Raw genomic sequence first — 18,599 nt, 5'->3', positions numbered from 1 at the left:
CTTGCGCTACCATGACCGTTCGTGTGAAATTTGTATCCATTAGTAAAATACACGAATGACATGTAGCGCCTATTAGTGGTCCATGAGCAAGACTACGCAAGAATTTATTCTCAATATGGTCATAGGACCTATTTGAAAAATGTAAGACTTAGTTAAATTTTGAGAATTTAATAACATATTGTATAAAAATTAATGATTGTTGAAACTTACATATTCCTTGAACCATATAGAGAAATATGCTTCAAGGCTCTCATCTATTTGACCTTGAGATATATTCGGAATTCTCCTCGCGTACGTTGCACATACATACTTCATTGCAACAAATTAAGTTCAATAGAAAGTCATGATATATATGGAGACATTTATAATAATAATTGAGTTTAACATTCAAATGTTACCTCACAAACGGTTCAACCTCTTTACAATTTAGTAAAATGTAAGTTTGGGCAGCCTTGATTTCTTCAAGTGGATAAATTCCTCTTTTTTGCTTCTCCCCATAGTCGACCGGGATGGGTGAATATTGATAAATTTCCTTCAATATCTTCTACAAAGACCACCATCATCATTACGGTCTACATCGTGATTACGTGTCATGACACGAGGTTCAAAATAATGAGAAAACAAAACGTGTTGACCCTTCATCAAGTATGCTTCACAAATGGAACCCTCAACACTAGCTTTATTCCCAATCATTCTTTTAAGAGTTCCGAGGTACCTAAATACATAAATGGATGGACCGTTATATTAGAAAAGTTATGTTTAGCATACTTGTCACAATTTGAACATAAAGTTTCAAATTTACCTTTCAAAAGGATACATCCATCGATATTGTGTTGTGTCCGAATCTTTGCTTCATATGGCAGTGCAAATGTTCCATTGAGTCAAAGAACCTGGGGGAAATATACGTTCTAACTTACACAAGATTTGCGGGATGTCCGCCTCTAATCTTTCCATGTCATCCACTCGTAGAGTGGTCGAAGTAAGATCTTTAAAAATAAGCTCAATTCATGCTTGCCACACATTACGGGAAGCAAATTCACGAAAAGCAATAGGCATTAGTCGTTGCATGAACACATGGCAATCATGACTTTTCATGCCAAATAATCTTTCGCGTTTGTGTACGGACATCTACCCAAATTCGAAACATATCCATCCGGAAACTTCAAACCCTTCACCCAATTGAACAAGATAACTCTTTCTTCCTTAGCTATTGTATATATAGCTTTTGGATATTTTCCACTAGTGTCCTTTGCCAACTTTGGTCGATCACGGAATTTACCATATCTTGACGTGATTGTAGATTGTCTTTGGTTTTGTTATCAATATTAAGAATTGTATTAAATACATTATCAAAGACATTTTTTTCAATATGCATGACGTCAAGATTATGTCGAATCATGTTAGAACTCCAATAAGGCAAATCCCAAAATATGCTTCGCTTTTTCCATCCACAAGACTTACATATTCTCTGATTAACTTCCTGTGCATCTAACTCTGTTACTTTCCTTATCCCCAAGTCACAAATTTGGTTCAAAATTTCCTCTCCTGTTCTATAGAGTGGTGATAGTCTTTTGACAATCCTTACCTTTGAGAAAGTTTTTACGATCTCTCCTAAAAGGATGATGTTGGTCAAGGAACATTCTATGACTATCAAACCAAGATGTTTTCCTGCCATGTTGTAATCTAAAGGATTGTGTTTCCTCCATACAATAAGGACATGCTAACTTGCCCCATTTTCCATCCCGATAACATAGAATATGCCGAAAGTCACCGATTGTCCACATCAAAGTGGATTAATCAAATAAAGTTTTGCTTTTTCGAGATGTCAAATGCTTCTACACCGTCTCCCACAACAAAGTCAATTCCTTTATTAGAGGTTGCGTATAAACATCAATTTTATGTTTGGGATTGTTTGGCCCAGAACAATGACGGTTAAGAACATATATGCCTCTTTCATACACATTCCCGGAGGCAAATTGTATGGGGTGACAATCACCGGCCACGAAGAGTATTTCCTCCCGCATTGACTAAACGGTTGGAAACCATCAAGACATAACCCTAACCTTACATTCCTTGGTTCAGCAGAAAAAAAGAATGAGTTTCATTGAAGTTCTTCCAAGCCTCGTAGTCCGATGGATGACGCATTACCCCATCCTCTTGTGTATGCTCATGATGCCATCTCATGTCGGCAAAATAGCATGGGATGCATATAATCTTTTCAATCTAGGAATCAAAGGAAAATAATACATTTTCTTGTAAGGGACCAATTTCCTCTCTTACGAGAGCCGACACGACGCTTATACCTCCGGTTACCACAGAATTTACAAGATGTAAGGTGTTCATCATCACCCCAATACAACATACATCCCGAATCACAACAATCAATTTTTTCAACCGGCAAACCCAAACTACGCACTAGTTTCTTAGTCCGATAATAGCTATCAAGCACTTTGTTATCTTCAAAAGCGTCTTTCAACAATTGTATCATTTGGTTATAACCTCTTCGTGACAAAGTATTCTCCATTTTAATATTTAACATTCGAGACTACTACAAGTTGAGAGAGAAGAACCGGATATAATTTTTCATCAGCAGCTTTTGTAGCAAATTGTAAAATCTTTGGGACTCGGGATTAGGCTCCTCCTCCATTGAAGGATTAGGCTCCTCCTCCATTAAAGGTTCATAAGGATGAGAAGAATCAACTTCAATATTGCTATAAGATTGCGAACTCGAACCCTGACCAAAGTTGGGTCCAAATTCGCATCCAAGACCATTTGTCGGTATGGATCATCGAATCCCGATTCAAAGTTGATAACCATCATGCAAATCATTACCAGAAGCTATCTCACCGATCATATCTTTTTCCCCTTGATACTCCCAAACAAAATAGTCCTCAACAAATCCAAAATTAAAAAGGTGATATTCAACGATTTCAACATCCATGTATTTAATGTTGTGACATTTTTTACATGGACATCTAACCTTGTTACCGCTCATGTAATTTCGTTGAGAAAGTGCAAATTGGATAAAATTATCTACACCGGTTACAAAGCTAGAATTTATACCCCCTCGGCCATCCAACCTATTGTACATCCAATCACGCTCTAGATTATTCATGTTCCTATTAATGTTGACATAAACAGAGCAATCAAATTAATGTTCTGTCTTCATATCATTAATACAACCGAATGACCTCTAAATGGAAGAACAAGCTGAAATAACTTAGTGAAACAGACCATATCATTCACCTTTTAGTTAAAAAAAAAATGACAAACTGAAATTAACAAAACTGAAACTGAAACAAAAAAAATCGAGTAAGAAACCCGGAGTTCACTAACACTGATTTCAAATCACAGATTATATAAAGAATGTTGAGTTCTTCAAGCTTTTTCTCGACATGCAATAAATTAAAACAAACTTTAACCACCAAATAATATTATCCTACAAGATTTAGCACAAACAAAGGTCGAATTTCCATTTTCATCGATTTTCGCCCAAATAGAGATTCCCAATACTTAACCTCCAAATAAATTATAAACCCAACGCTTTTAACACACCCAACTTCGATTTTAGCCAAAAAAAAACACTTAAAACACTCGTCATTTAGATAATAAGCAAGAAAACACAGATATCTTAATTTCGTTTTAGATTTAATGTCGTAAAACACAAAGAAGAGGTAAAGAAGAAAGAAACCGCCCATAACACATACAAAAATCAAAACATACCTTTCCTTTAGATAAAAATTGCAGTAGAAGAAGAGAAAAACACAATGTAAACCCTAGATTCACATTATTTTGATCTATGTTGTGCTCTCTCTCTCTATGTTACCAATTTCGCTCTATCTCTCTATCCGTGTTGGCTACTGTGTTGGAAATGAAAGAATGCGTAACCTAGCTAGGACATATCTTTTGTTTTTTACATTTAACGACGGAATAGCGACGGATTTTACAATCCGTCGCTAAATAATACATTGATTTCTTTTAATAGTTAATATTACGACAAAATTTTCCGTTGCTGCAAATATATATTTTTTTCTAGAAAAATTAAAGGCCTAGCGACGGATATTTCGTTGCTGAATCCGTCGCTAATTAAAAATAAAATTTGTCGCGCCTCTTCTGTTGCTAAATCTGTAGTAAATTTAAGGCGCCAAAAATTCGCGCTAATTATTAGTAACGAAACTCATTTTTCGTTGCTAATCCGTCGCTATATAATGAGATAAAATTTTAGTTTCTTTTTTTGCGACAAAATGAGGTATCCGTAGCTAATCCGTCGTTAATTAGCGACAGAATATGGTCTGTCGCTAATATTCCGTCACTAAACGCTGATTTTTTAGTAGTGCGGAATGTACTTGACGTGATTCCAACAATATTATATGGTGATGATGCAACTCTATCTGAGAAAGGAAGATGCAGATCATACAGTTCGTCAAATGATCATTTGAAAGATCTGATCACAAATGCTCTGCCAACCTCACTCTTTTTCCCTTAACCAAGGTTTTTCCCATTTGGATTTTCCTGGTAAGGTTTTTAATGAGGCAGCTAGCAATGCGTGTTACTAGATACATGTACTTTTTTTCCTTCATTATGATTTTTCCCATTGGGTTTTTCCTAGAAAGATTTTAATGAGGCACATCATCTATTAATTGACATCCAAGGGGGAGTGTTGTAAATTAATGTATGTCCATTATCATAACTTGGCCACCAAGATACTTGGTCACCAAGATAACTTGGCCACCAAGCTATCATCTTGGTTGCTTGGCCATCAAGCATTTCCTCCTACAAATAGGAGTTCATTTGTAGAATATGAGTTATACAATGAAATCTCTCTTAAGTTAAAGGTTGAATAATATATCAGTCTCTTTCGATATATTTATCTTTGGTGTATTTACTTTATAATCTTTATTTTTTAACAGTTTATTCTTTTATTATAAGGAGAAAGAATACAATTTTTCTTATCTCCAAATAGAATGATATACTCTCTTATTAAAAAATAATTTAACTTTAAAATTTCTATTTAAAATTTAATAAAATAAATTATAATCTCATAAATATTTATGATTTGTTATAATTTCTTTTAAATTAGTCAAATACCGCCAGTTAAATCGGCACGAAGAGTAACTGAAAACCTAAAGAAGAAGTATAAATAATCTTATTACAATCATAAAACCACATTGATTGTATAAATGGCACTTTATTGTCGTACTTGCATCCTGTCTGATTCTCTTGTAAAAAATCTACACCCGCTTAATTATATGTACTTTGATAGACATAGTACCTCTTTTCTTGCTCTCGTCTGATTCTCTTGTAAAAAATCTACACACGCATATATGTACTTCCATAGACATAGTACCTCTTTTCTTGCTCCCGTCTGATTCTCTTGTAAAAAATCTACACACGCTTATATGCACTTTCATAGACATAGTACCTCTTTTCCTGCTCCCGTCTGATTCTCTTGTAAAAAATCTACACACGCATAGATGTACTTCCATAGACATAGTACCTCACGCTTATATGTACTTCCATAGACATAGTACCTCTTTTCTTAAAAATCTACACACGCATATATGTACTTCCATAGACATAGTATGTACTTCCATAGACATAGTACCTCTTTTCTTGCTCCTATTCTCTTGTAAAAAATCTACACACACATATATGTACTTCCATAGACATAGCACCTCTTTTCTTGCTCCCGTCTGATTCTTTTGTAAAAATTCTACACACGCATATATGTACTTCCATAGACATAGTACCTCTTTTCTTGCTTCCGTCTAATTCTCTTGTAAAAAACCTACCTCTTTTCTTTCTCCCATCTGATTCTCTTGTAAAAAATCTACACACGCTTATATGTACTTTCATAGACATAGTACCTCTTTTCCTGCTCCCGTTTGATTCTCTTTAAAAAATCTACACACCCATATATGTACTTCCATAGACAGTACCTCTTTTCATATATGTACTTCCATAGACATAGTACCTCTTTTCTTGCTCCTATTCTCTTGTAAAAAATCTACACGCACATATATGTACTTCCATAGACATAGTACCTCTTTTCTTCCATAGACCTCCTCTTTTCATAATTATATTACAAGTCTTCTCTTAATCTTCTTGGACTCTGTTTCATAAAGTGAAACGCCATTCCCAGTACAAGTGTTCCATTGTAAGCAAGTATATTTACCCTGTTTAGATATTTTGCTGAAAATTTTACCTCTTGATTAATGCCATTTGATGGACTTTTTCCTTTTCTTGATGTGGCAAATCTGGACTTTACTTTCTTTTTGGTGCTTACATGGCTTATACTCGCATTTGCTTTAGGGATTTTTTTTTTTTTGAAGTTCTTGTTTTGAGATGGTCTGAATAGAGTTGAATTGATATAAAGGATTTATATAGCGACCCAAATTAGTGTGGGATTGAGGTGCAATTGTTGTTCATGTGAGGGTGGTGGTGCAGGGAATTTTCACTTTAAATTCACATGATTTGGTCATATGTGTATTTTATGTGTGTGTGTTTGTTTTGTTGCTGGATTTTAGATTATCAAAGCTTCAATTTTCCTTGCAAAGAATTATATATATGTATATCCTACCTTCTTTTTTCTGCCTAAAGTTTTCAACTTTTTGCCATGTTCTTGCATTTTTCCATTCTCTGTTATGATGTGATAAATTCTGGGTTTTCTTCTTTTTTGTGCATATATGGCTTGTAAGTGCATTTGCTGTAGGATTATTTTTAAATCTTCTTTTTTCTTGTTTTGAAATGTCTGAACAAAGTTGAATGGATGTAGAGGATTCATATAGGGAACGCTATTTCTGTGGGATTAAGGCATAGTTGTTATTGTTGAAGTGGAACTTCACGCTTTAGGGCCTGTTTGGAAAGCCACCTGGTAATTGGAATTGGTGTAATTACTAGGGTAGTAATTGCACAGCCTAGTAATTACATAGTAGTGTAATTAAACAATCTATTTGTTTATCATAACGTAATTATAATGTAATTACAAGCGTGTTGTTTGGTTGCACAAGTGTAATTACACAGTTAGTTTAATTTAAAAATAAAATTTAATTATAAAAAATTTAAAATTAATATTTAAAAAATATTTGCCATTATAAATGATATTAAATTATTTATTTAATAACACATTGTTTCTTGAAAATATATTAATTAATAATCATATGTTTGTAACTAATATTGTAAAAAATAATTGATATATATTTTTCAAATTAATTTTATTTAATTTTAATTAATTATAAAACTTAAAAGAAGACTTTTTTTGTGAGAACGTCATGGATTGGATGTTTGAAAAAAAAATTATAAATATAATGCCATAACATTATTCAAATGTTTGACACAAAAATTCAACAAATGTAAGTGAAAAATAAACAACATGCAATGTGAAAGCAAATAACTTAAAATTGAAAATATAACCTAAATTCAAAAATCCAAAAGAAAAAGTTTAACATAATACTCTTATGTCAAATTCCAACATTACATAAGTAAGTTCCAACATAACTTAAGTAAATAATTCAAAAGAAAGGGAAAATATAAGTTTATAACCTCATTTATAACGAAATTCTACTTTAATAACGTCACTCGTTATATGTCAAGTTTGTTAATAACTCATTCTTTCCAATATTAAGAGGTGTAGTTTCAAAAACTAGAATAATAACATGGTTATGCTAAATGAATAAAATAAAAAAATAAATTAAAATAAAAAACGAGCAATTACATAGAACCACAAGAAGTAAAGGTTGGGAATGAGAAGAAAGGAAATGAAAAATAAATAATATAAAAAAAAAATACATTTTAAAAAATAAAAATAATTAAAAAGTAAAAAAAAAATTAAAATAATAGAAATAAAAAATTAATTAAAAATCAAAAGAAATTAAAATCATAGAAATAAAAAATAAATTAATAATAAAAAGAAATTAATTTTTTTTTTTTTTTAAAAAAAAACACTAAAAACTAACCCTTCAATTACACCCAATTCTCAACCCTCCCTTGAGAATTGGAGAGTGTAATTATACCCTCTCAATTACAACCAATTCCCACCTAACGGTGTAATTACTTGGCCATATAAACACGTCAAACAGTGTAATTACACCCAATTCCAATTACCTGGGTGGTTTTCCAAACAGGCCCTTAAAGTCAGAGGATTCGGTCTATTTATGTTTGTGTGTTTATGTTCCAATTTTTTTGCTTATATCTATACATAGATTGAGCCAAAAGCAGTAGGAATTTGCATGCTAAGAATGAAGAGAAGTGTTGGGAAAACGTTAAACAGTCCGTACAGGATAGCAAGTAAATCATTAGACAGTGATATAAATTTAGAAGAATAGTAAAGACACTTACCTTTCATCCATTGTAAGAATCGATAGAAGGAAGTCATGATCTTCTAAGTCTTATTACTTTCTTTATGACACTTCTCTTAATGGGGCAGAAAGGAAAATAATTTGTAAAAGACTTAGGGACCATAACCAATATATAATAGTGAGACACCTCTTCGGAAGAGAGATAACGCTTCAAATGTAACCCTTCAAAAGAGATGCAACTCTTCAGTTATAACTAAAAAGTTAAATAGGTTTTTATGTATATAAAATTCATACCATATAACATAATATTTATGTATAGCCCATAAACTTTTCCGGCAGCTTCAATCACCTTTATCAACACCATTAGTGTCTTCCTCCGTAACAAAACCTCAAAACTATCCAAAAAAGAGACCCACCTTCATTTCTCTTCCACAAACTAAGTGTTGTGACAAATTAAATTGAAATAATCATGAAATTTCTAATATCTCTTTTCAAAATTAAATTAAAAAATCATGGAATTCTCTTCCGAAAAAGAATCATGAAATTTCTAGAATCTCAAAAATGAATGCGAAAAAAAAAATTGAGTTCACAGTTACAATTAAACGGATGAGGGTTTCTCTACGACGATGTAGTAGAGCTAACACCGTGGTGTTGGTGATGGGTATGGGTATGGGTTTAGTCGAATGAATAGGAATGAGTATTTTCTAATTGATGGTAGGTGTTATAGTTGTGGATGAAAAGACATACTGCCTCTGTTTCAATTTATGTGAACCTATTTCCTTTTTAGTCCGTGCCAATATGAATGACCTCTTTTCTAATTTGGAAACAAATTCATTTTATGAAATGATTTATAGCCACACAAATATTCAAGACTTATTTTGAACCACAAGTTTCAAAAGTCTTCACTCTTTCTTAAATGTTGTGCCCAGTCAAATGGGTTCACATAAATTGGAACGGAGGGAGTAATTTGTAAGTGGTGCTCTTATACACAGTTCATAAATATTGAGTACCAAAACGACTTAGTAATATGTCTTTCTTTGGACCGATACATTACCAACATGATATTACTAAATGTATCACATATTCATGGCTATCCATAATCTGGCCAAAATAATCTTCCTTTGGGATAATTATTTAGCATAGATAAAACATGTTTAATGTTCATAATAGATAAATTTTATATAAACATATTAGACTAATCTATTCCAATTGAAACAAGAAGCACACGTGGTATAATCCCATTCCCAGTACAAATAAATATTTCTTTTATAAGCAGTGGAAAAATAGCAAAAAAAAAAAAAAAAAGACATCCCCAAAATGTAACTAGGAAAATGCAGATCAATATTCATTCTATGCAAGATAGCTTTAGAAAATCCGAAAAGCACAGCAAAAACCTACATAAAGTTCTGCAGAATAATGTTGCCAAAAAATTCATAGTTACTGTTGTGCTAAAGACAAATGAACTTGACACTAGTAAATTCAAACATCACCTTTGGGCAAAAGTTTGCAAATCGCATGAAACTTACTAACTATAGAACTGAAACACAAAAATCCTTCAAACTTTACCGTACCTTTGGGCAACCGAAAAAGTTTGTTCTTAATATTTAAATGTCTCATTCTACCACAACCAATTCCCGCATATTAACCGTACCTTTGGGCAATCGACTAATTACCTAATGGATTGATTGCATTATTAATACCATACCTTTATAAGGTTGGCACTTCTTGCTATCAAATTTAAGATGCTTTGCCACTCTCAAATTTTGTAGACATGTAACCTTTGGCACTAATGATATTGTTTTAATGGCATAATCCATTTGAAATTTTCTAAAATCTAATACCTTATAGTTCTAGGATGCGCTAACAATCTTAAAATCTTAGATTTAAGAAAATTTCATGACATTAGTCCTTTACTACAATATTACTACTTTCTAAATGAAAATTCTTCACAATCTAATACCTTATGATCTTAGGATGCGTTTGCAATTCCTAAAATCTTAGATTTAACGAAAAATTTCATAACATTGATACTTTAACTTTTAGTATATATCATATTCCATATGAAATCTTCTAAACTTAATACTTTATAGTCTTAGGGAGCCTTGGAACTCCTAAAACTTTATTAGATTTGGAAAGTTTTCATGACACTAAGTTGTCCTCCAATTTATTTTGGTCAACTCTTAAAATATGTATCTCAATGAAAGCTTCCAAATAGAGATTAATAACATAAACCAAAATAACACTTTTAAATTGCACAAACTTAAAACAAATATGCAAAACTGAATATGCACAAATGAGGACCAAACTGCATCTATTGCATAATATAGGAAACCAAATTACCAAAAATTGTAATTAATTTCAAATTGGACAAGCAATACAATGCTTTAAGAATGATATAATTGATCACATTTTGATTCAAACAATAACACCAACGATCATGTCTTAACTGAAAAATAGAAGATCGGTGGTGTATCACAGATATACGATTAAACAATTTATAAGCAACCCAACATAATCGTAATGAGCACTCCATCAATCACTTTGATAGCATTCTTTAAGTAACTTCCTCATCTTGGTAAACAATTCTTGGTTACATGATACGGAAGGGAAGGAATATAAGTAACTTCCTCATCTTGTTCTCAGTTAAGGCCTCATTAGTTTTCATTAAGATTAAGACGTCTGAATCTGAATGCACATCTGAATCATTAAGATGTTGTCTCTAGGTCTGAACACTGAATGATTAAGACTGTTTGTTTTTCAATATCTGAATGTGCATAATGTGTTTATTTAAACATAATAAATATACAATTCAAATTAAAAAGTAACTAAATCGTAGAAAATAAATACAAATTTAATAAAAAAAATATATTATTTGATAAAAAAAAAATGAAACATTTATGTTCACTAGTAATGGCGGAGATGTTTTGTAGTCGTGGTAGGTGGTGAGTGGGGGTGGAGGGGTGAGTGGGTGGTTGGGGTGAGGGGTGGTGTAGTGGGGGTGGGGTTGGTGGTGGGGTTCGTGAGGTGGGGTTGATGGTAAGGTAATGGGGAGGGGGTGGGTGGTGTGGGGTAGGGGTTGATGGTAGGGAGTGGGAGTGGAGTTGGTGGTGGGAAGTGGGGGTAGTGGGGAGTGGGAGTGGGTGGTGTGGGGTAGGGGTTGGTGGTGGGGAGTGAAAGTGGGTGGTCTGAGGTGGGATTGGGGTTGGTGGGGTGGGGGTGGTGGGGAGTGGGGGGTAGAGAGTGGGTGGGGGTGGGGTTGAGGTGGATGGGTGGGGTCGGAGTGGAGAGTGGGGGGTGGGGTTGAGGTGGAGAGTGGGTGGGGGTGGGGTTGAGGTGGAGGGTTGGGGTTGGGGTTGGAGCTGGTGATAAAAAAGTTCCATACAAAAATACCTCTTAATGATATTAAGACTTGGTTCAAGATCTTAATGATTAAGACCTATTCAGACCCAATAAGTGCTTAGATCTTAACGCAAACAAATGCACTTAATGTCTTAAGATTCAGACCTCCAATAAGTGCAAACAAATGAGGCCTAAATGACGTCAACCCGAATTGCAAACACATGGATCAAATTTCTAATAATTTGATATATGTTATAGTCGAACAGAAAAAACGGCAAAATCTGCCCCAACCTTTTGTTCTTTATAAGTGTAAAACTAAATAAGAACAACAGGTTTTTGACTTTGGCGTTATACGGCCACCCAACCAAAACACTAAACTTTATTCCGGAAAGTTAAATACCGCGTCTAATGATCTAACAAGACCTTGCTCTGATACAACTTGTTGGAAAACTTTATGCACTCCACACAACATCGCAAGTAAATCATTAGACAACGACATACATTTAGAAGAATAGTAAAGACACTTACCTTTCATCCATTGTAAGAATCGATAGAAGGAAGTCATGATCTTCTAAGTCTTGTTACTTTCTTTATGACACTTCTCTTAATGGGGCAGAGAGGAAAAAAATCAGTAACAGACTTAGGGACCACAACCAATATATAATAGTGAGACACCTCTTCGGAAGAGACATAACTCTTCAAACGTAACCTTTCAGAAGAGGTGCAACTCTTCAGTTATGAACCCATTAATTATAACTGAAAAGTTAAATAGGTTTCTACGCATATAAAATTCATACCTTATAACATAACATAATATATAGCCCATAAAAATAACGCTTTATTAGATCAGAAAAATGGGCGTCTTTAATTGATAACAATATATGTACAATTATATTAAATATGTGAGTCCACTAAATAGAGAATTTCCAACAAGAAGCTAGCTAGTGTGAGCTATCCCATCTGAAAACTGGGTAAAACTTTTTGTTAGAATTTTGGTTATCAAGACTTCAAATTTCCTTGCAAAGGATACTTATCCTACTTTTCGTGTTGTTAAAGTTTTCATCTTTTTGCCGTGTTCAATTTCTTCCTATCTGGCATTTGCCCATTTAAAGACTGGATTACTGAATACCAACTATATAGGAGTCTCTTAATAGTTTGGGGGTGCACCTTCAGGTTCTTGTGGATTTCAATAATGCACAACGGGGAGCTCGAATTCTCTAACCAAGAAATTGTTTCAAGTTCTAATTTTGGTGAAACTCCAGAATGTAGTTCTACGAAAAGGCTTTTCAATGAAATTTTCTCGGAAATGCATGCTTGCATTCATACCCACCCTTGTAATCCACCTGGCCCTGATAACTCACATACACATACTTGTTACCATGTTCAGACCATGGTTGTTCCTCCTCCAAGTGAGGATAAGATCCTCAGTGATGATACTGCAGATTCTGCAGCAGCAAATAATGGAAAGAAACGCCCTTTGAGTAATAAGGAAGCAGTTCGCAGGTACCGTGAGAAAAATAAGGCTCAGGTTGCATCATTAGAGGATGAGGTAGTCAGATTGAGGGCTATAAATCAGCAAGTGTTGAAGAGGCTGCAGGGTCAAGCTTTCTTGGAAGCTGAAATTTCCAGGCTCAAGTGCTTGCTTGTGGACATCCGAGGAAGGATTGAAGGTGAAATTGGATCATTTCCATACCAGAAGCCAATGGAGGGTGCGGATGCATATCAGAACCTTATGAATCCTAACCTCCGTGGAGCTTATGTTACGAACCCTTGCAACCTACAATGTGATAATGAGGTTTATTGCGTCCAGCCGAGTTCGGAAGAGTTAAAATGGACAAGGCCTCAATAGTTGTGGATTTGGACTTGAGGAGATTCCTGGGTGTGCATTGGGCTATGGTACTCCCAACTGCCAGCGCTTCTCGTGGGAATAAGAGAACAGGTGAAATTCACATTCATTTTGCATTTCTTGTTTTTGGCATATTATCTGAAAATCGGTCATATTATACCTGAACTCCATGAACCTTCTTCCTCTTAGTTTACATGAAATCTGTTTACCTTTTACTGGGACTACTTATATTCGTAAAGGTTGGATTTCATCTTGTTCAGTCACATCGTATTGGTGACATAAATAGGGATTGATTGTAGGACAGGATTGTGTGTTTTGCCAGAGTCACTATGAATCGAGAGATCACCATTATGTCAGCTGTACTTACACTCAACAGGTCTGGACAAGGATCATGCAATGGCTACAGAAACAGCACCATCCTTGCAATAGTTGGGACCAACACCTCACGAAGATCATATGCTGCTCTGAAGGGAAGTCTCAGACTGCACATATTTTTAGACTGGTATATGTGTTATATAGTTTGTAATATTGGAGTAATTTGGGTACTACAGTTGAAATAATTAGTTTGGGTACCAAATAAATATTCAAAAATAGGTACCATTGGTGAAATTCCTAACAGGTACCACTGGTGAAATATTTCAACAGGTTTGACACAACCTTTGGAACAAAGACACAACCTTTCTGAACAAGTGTTTAATTCAATTGCTTATCTTCTCTATAAATAGAGAAGTAATTACTCCAAATCAGACACTTTCAATTCAACTGATAATGGTCTTGTTGTATTCCAAAAGGAGTGTTGTCAGCTAACCCCATAGACAGGCAATCACTCTTTTGAGACAGTGATAATATCACGCCTCAAGCCTTTCCTTTCTATTCTCTTCATCTAAATTTTAACAATTCAAAAGACTGATTATCCACTGTTATGGAAATCAATCAAAATTCTAGAATCTCTTTGATGAGTAAGGATTTCATTAAACTTGATAGGTTTGATGGAACCAACTTCACTCGCTGGAAGGATAAGATGGTGTTTCTTCTCACTGCTTTGAAAATTTGTTATGTTTTGGATCCTGAAATCACTGCAATTCCAAAACCAACTGGGGGAGAATTTGAAACTGTGAAAGCATTAAGGAAGAAACGTGAAGAGGATGAACTAATTTGTCGTGGGCATATTCTCAATATGCTCACTAATCAATTATATGATCTCTATTCAAATTTGAAGACTCCAAAAGAAATATGGGATGCGCTAGAGGAAACATATCAAAACGAAAAAAAGGGCACAGATAAGTTTCTTTCTTTGCAATATTTTGAGTTTCAAATTAAAGAGAACTTATTAATCATGGATCAAATTTATAAACTGCAAGTGTTAGTTTCTAAACTATGAAATCTTGATGTGAAAATTCCTGATGCTCTGCAAATTGGTGCATTACTATCCAAACTACCTAATTCATGGAAGAATTATAGAAAGAATTTTTTGCATTCTCGTGAAACTTTGACTTTTGAGCAATTCAAAACCCATCTGCAAATCGAAAGTGAAACTCGTGCACGCGACTCAGAGTTTCAACCTATTTCAAAGATTAATAATCTGAGTCACTATGTTGAAAGCAAGTCGAAGTATGAAAAAGGTTCTGGTTCTGGTCTTAAAGCCAATAAAAAGGTTTTTAAGAAAAAAGGTATGAAACCAGTTACTTGCTTTAATTGTGGCAAGAAAGGCCATTGTGCTCGTGACTGCAGGTTTAAAAAGGAGGGAAAGAATTTCGAAATCTCAGAAAATTCCAAAAAGGCAAACATGATTGAGGAAGATGTTACAGATTTGGTTGCTATGGTATCAAATTTAAAAATTGGAATGGTAACAGAAGTAAACACGGTTGATCCCTCAAAGTCAGAAGAATGGTGGCTAGATTTTGGCTCTACCATTCATGTTTGCAGCAACAGAAACCTATACAAGACATATGAAGAATGCAAGACGCCTGAAGGTGTTTTTATGGCCAATGATGCTGAAGCCAAAGTTGAAGGCAAAGGCAGCGTGGAATTAAATTTCACATTTGGACAAAAACTAACTTTGTTGAATGTTTATCATGTGCCTGAAATTAGAAAGAATTTAGTTTCTACAAGTTTGTTATCCAAGAAAGATTTAAGATTGTCATAGAATCTGATAATGTTATTATTTCTAAGAATTCTATGTTTGTTGGGAAAGGATACTATTGTAGTGGTTTGTTCAAGATGAGTATTAATACTATTAAGAGTTCTGCTTATATCTCTGAGTCAAATTCTTTGTTATGGCATGCTAGATTAGGACATTTAAATTTTGGTTCTATGAAATTCATGTCAAGGATTGGATACTTAGAATGCAATCATAAACAATTAGATAAGTGTGAGGTTTGCATCCAAGCAAAAATGACAAAGAAAGCTTTTCAGCTTTTCCTAGTGTTGAAAGAAATTCACAACTACTTGAACTTATACATTCTGATATATGTGAATTAAATGGAATTTTAACAAGAGGAGGAAAGAGATATTTTATTACTTTCATTGATGATTATTCTAGATATAGTCATGTCTATTTAATCAAAACAAAAGATGAAGCCTTTCAGAAATTCAAAGAATTTAAATCTGTCGTGGAAAATCATAAGGATCAAAAGATCAAAATGTTAAGAAGTGATAGGGGAGGAGAGTATTTCTCCAACGAATTTGATGAATTTTGTGAAGTCCATGAAATTATACATCAGAAAACTTCACCTTACACTCCACAGCTGAATGGTTTGGCTGAAAGAAAAAATTGAATGTTAGTAGATATGACCAATGCCTTGCTCTTAAATGCTCAATTACCTCAAGATTTATGGGGAGAGGCTCTACTAACAGCTTGTCATATTCTTAATAGAGTTCCTTTTAAGAAAACTCTGACCTCTCCATATGAGTTATGGAAAGGTAGAAAACCTAACTTAAATTACTTGAAAGTGTGGGGGTGTCTAGCCTTTTATAAGGTTCCAGATCCTCAAAGATCAAAGTTAGGTCCAAGAGGTATTAAGAGCCTATTTGTTGGTTATGGACAAAACTCAAAAGCATATAGACTTTTGAATTTGGAGACAAATGTTATTGTAGAATTGGTGCATGTGGAATTTTTAGAAAATAAATTTCTATATAATTCTAGTGAGAATTCTACAAAAGAGCAAAGCACAAGTTCTCCTACTCAAAGTAATTTTGAAATGATAAATAAGAAAAGAGGAGATGATTCTCAACATGAAGTTGAACCTCGGAGGAGTCAACGAGTGAGAAAAGAAAAGTATTTAGACTCCAATTTTATTTCTTCACAAGACATTGTATTTCTTGTAGAAGGAAGTAGGAGCAAAGTCAATCAATGTATACCCATTTTGTTAAATACTGAAGGTGATCCAAAAAGCTTCAAAGAAGCAATGTCTTCTAGAGATGCAGCTTTTTGGAAATAAGCTATAAATGACGAGATGGATTCTATATTATCCAACAACACTTGGATAATAGTAGATCTTCCTACTGGTTCTAAACCTATAGGTTGTAAATGGATATTTAGAAGAAAATATGATACCAATGGTTGTGTACAAACCTTTAAGGCAAGGTTGGTTGCTAAAGGTTTTACACAAAAGGAAGGTATTGACTATTTTGATACATATACTCTTGTTGCACGAATAACATCCATAAGAGTGCTTTTGACTTTAGCTTCTATACATAATTTATATGTGCATCAAATGGATGTGAAAACTGCATTCTTGAACGGTGATTTATGTGTAGAAATAGATATGGAACAACCAGAGGGATTTGTTCTTCCTGGAAATGAGAAAAAAGTTTGCAAGTTAGTAAAATCCCTTTATGGGTTAAAGCAAGCTCAAAGCGAGTTGTCACGCCCCGAACCATGGCACAGGCGTAACACGGCACCTCGAGCCTTGCTTGTACGTGTCCGAGCGAACCTCATGGCTTGCTTGTCAACATGGGCATCAAACAACATATCTATGCGACGCAATTTAAATAAATCATGAAAATATAATTTGCGGAATAAAGTCTTGAAACCATCTCATAGCATGAAATATTATGAAGACATAATAGTCTGTAATCATGAATGCACCACTGACTCTGGAAACTAACATCATCTATGAAACCTCTAAAACATGTCCGAATACTAACTACCGGGACATGGCCCTGGACTACCATAATCGTATACTAAATATAAAGACTCCATGTTGAACCCCGGAGGAGCGGGGCTCACCAATAAGGCCGATCGAGGTGATCCCTCGCGGTGCGTATGCTCCCCGAAAGTCGGTATCCGCACCGTGAAGTGCGTTTTTGCCCAGGAGCAAAGGGGACGTTAGTACATGGTGAATAGTACTAGTATGTAAAACCCGCCGAGATGAAGAGCATGGCATACATAGGTATAGAACATGAACGGAACGAATGTAACTTGAACATGAGCATGAAACGTGAGTAAAGTCGAAAACGGTAATTCAATGAAAATACATGAATATAAAACTTCTTGTAACGTGGGAATGCTATAGTGTAACCGACAACATGATCCGGTACTTGCGCCCTACCGAGAGAACACTCACACCTTGCCGGGGATATGAGATTTAAGTAATAATAGCATGTAAGGATCCAAACCGCATAATGAAGGTGTTGCCTACTTGCCGACAACCCTTATCCTACGGTGGCAACGTAGTTTCGGAAATATACGAGCCTTCTCGGTTAACTAAGCAATCCCAAAAACATGAACATGATATAGTTGGCTAAGAAGCCCATGAATTTCGTGAAATAACTTGTAAATAACTTGTAATCATGATTTCACGAAATGACTTGTAATATGGTTTCATGAGATAACTTGTCATAATCTTGCAAACATGTTCTTGATTCGTGAGTAGAAACAATAGTTCATAAATATATAGATATATAATTTGACTTGAAAACATGCTTGTAACTTGCTACATAAAATCATAAAATTTCATATAACATAATGCGAACACATGAGGAAGAATTCATGATTCATGGATTAAGCTAGGGTTCCTAATAACCGTAATGGAAGATTAGGAATACAATAACGAATATAGATACAAAGTTCATGTGTATAAATACATAAATACGGGCTACCAATATGTTGGTTT

At 34.3% G+C, this 18,599-nt stretch overlaps 1 long non-coding RNA gene and 1 pseudogene across 1 annotated transcript; one reads left to right on the top strand and one right to left on the bottom strand.

Moving 5' to 3' along the window:
• Window positions 1–5,146: 5,146 nt before the first annotated feature.
• Window positions 5,147–5,641, bottom strand: LOC132049881 (uncharacterized). The gene is made up of 2 exons (XR_009413169.1): window positions 5,606–5,641; window positions 5,147–5,497 (listed from the first exon to the last, which is right to left on the bottom strand). It is a non-coding gene; the product is annotated as an uncharacterized LOC132049881 (long non-coding RNA).
• Window positions 5,588–14,351, top strand: LOC132049879 (basic leucine zipper 23-like; annotated as a pseudogene).
• The last annotated feature ends 4,248 nt before the right edge of the window (window positions 14,352–18,599 follow it).

Source organism: Lycium ferocissimum, chromosome 3, assembly GCF_029784015.1.
Source record: "Lycium ferocissimum isolate CSIRO_LF1 chromosome 3, AGI_CSIRO_Lferr_CH_V1, whole genome shotgun sequence".
Taxonomy (NCBI): Eukaryota; Viridiplantae; Streptophyta; class Magnoliopsida; order Solanales; family Solanaceae; genus Lycium; species Lycium ferocissimum.
Note: the sequence above shows the minus strand (reverse complement) of the source record. Positions and strands in the feature narration are given on the sequence as shown.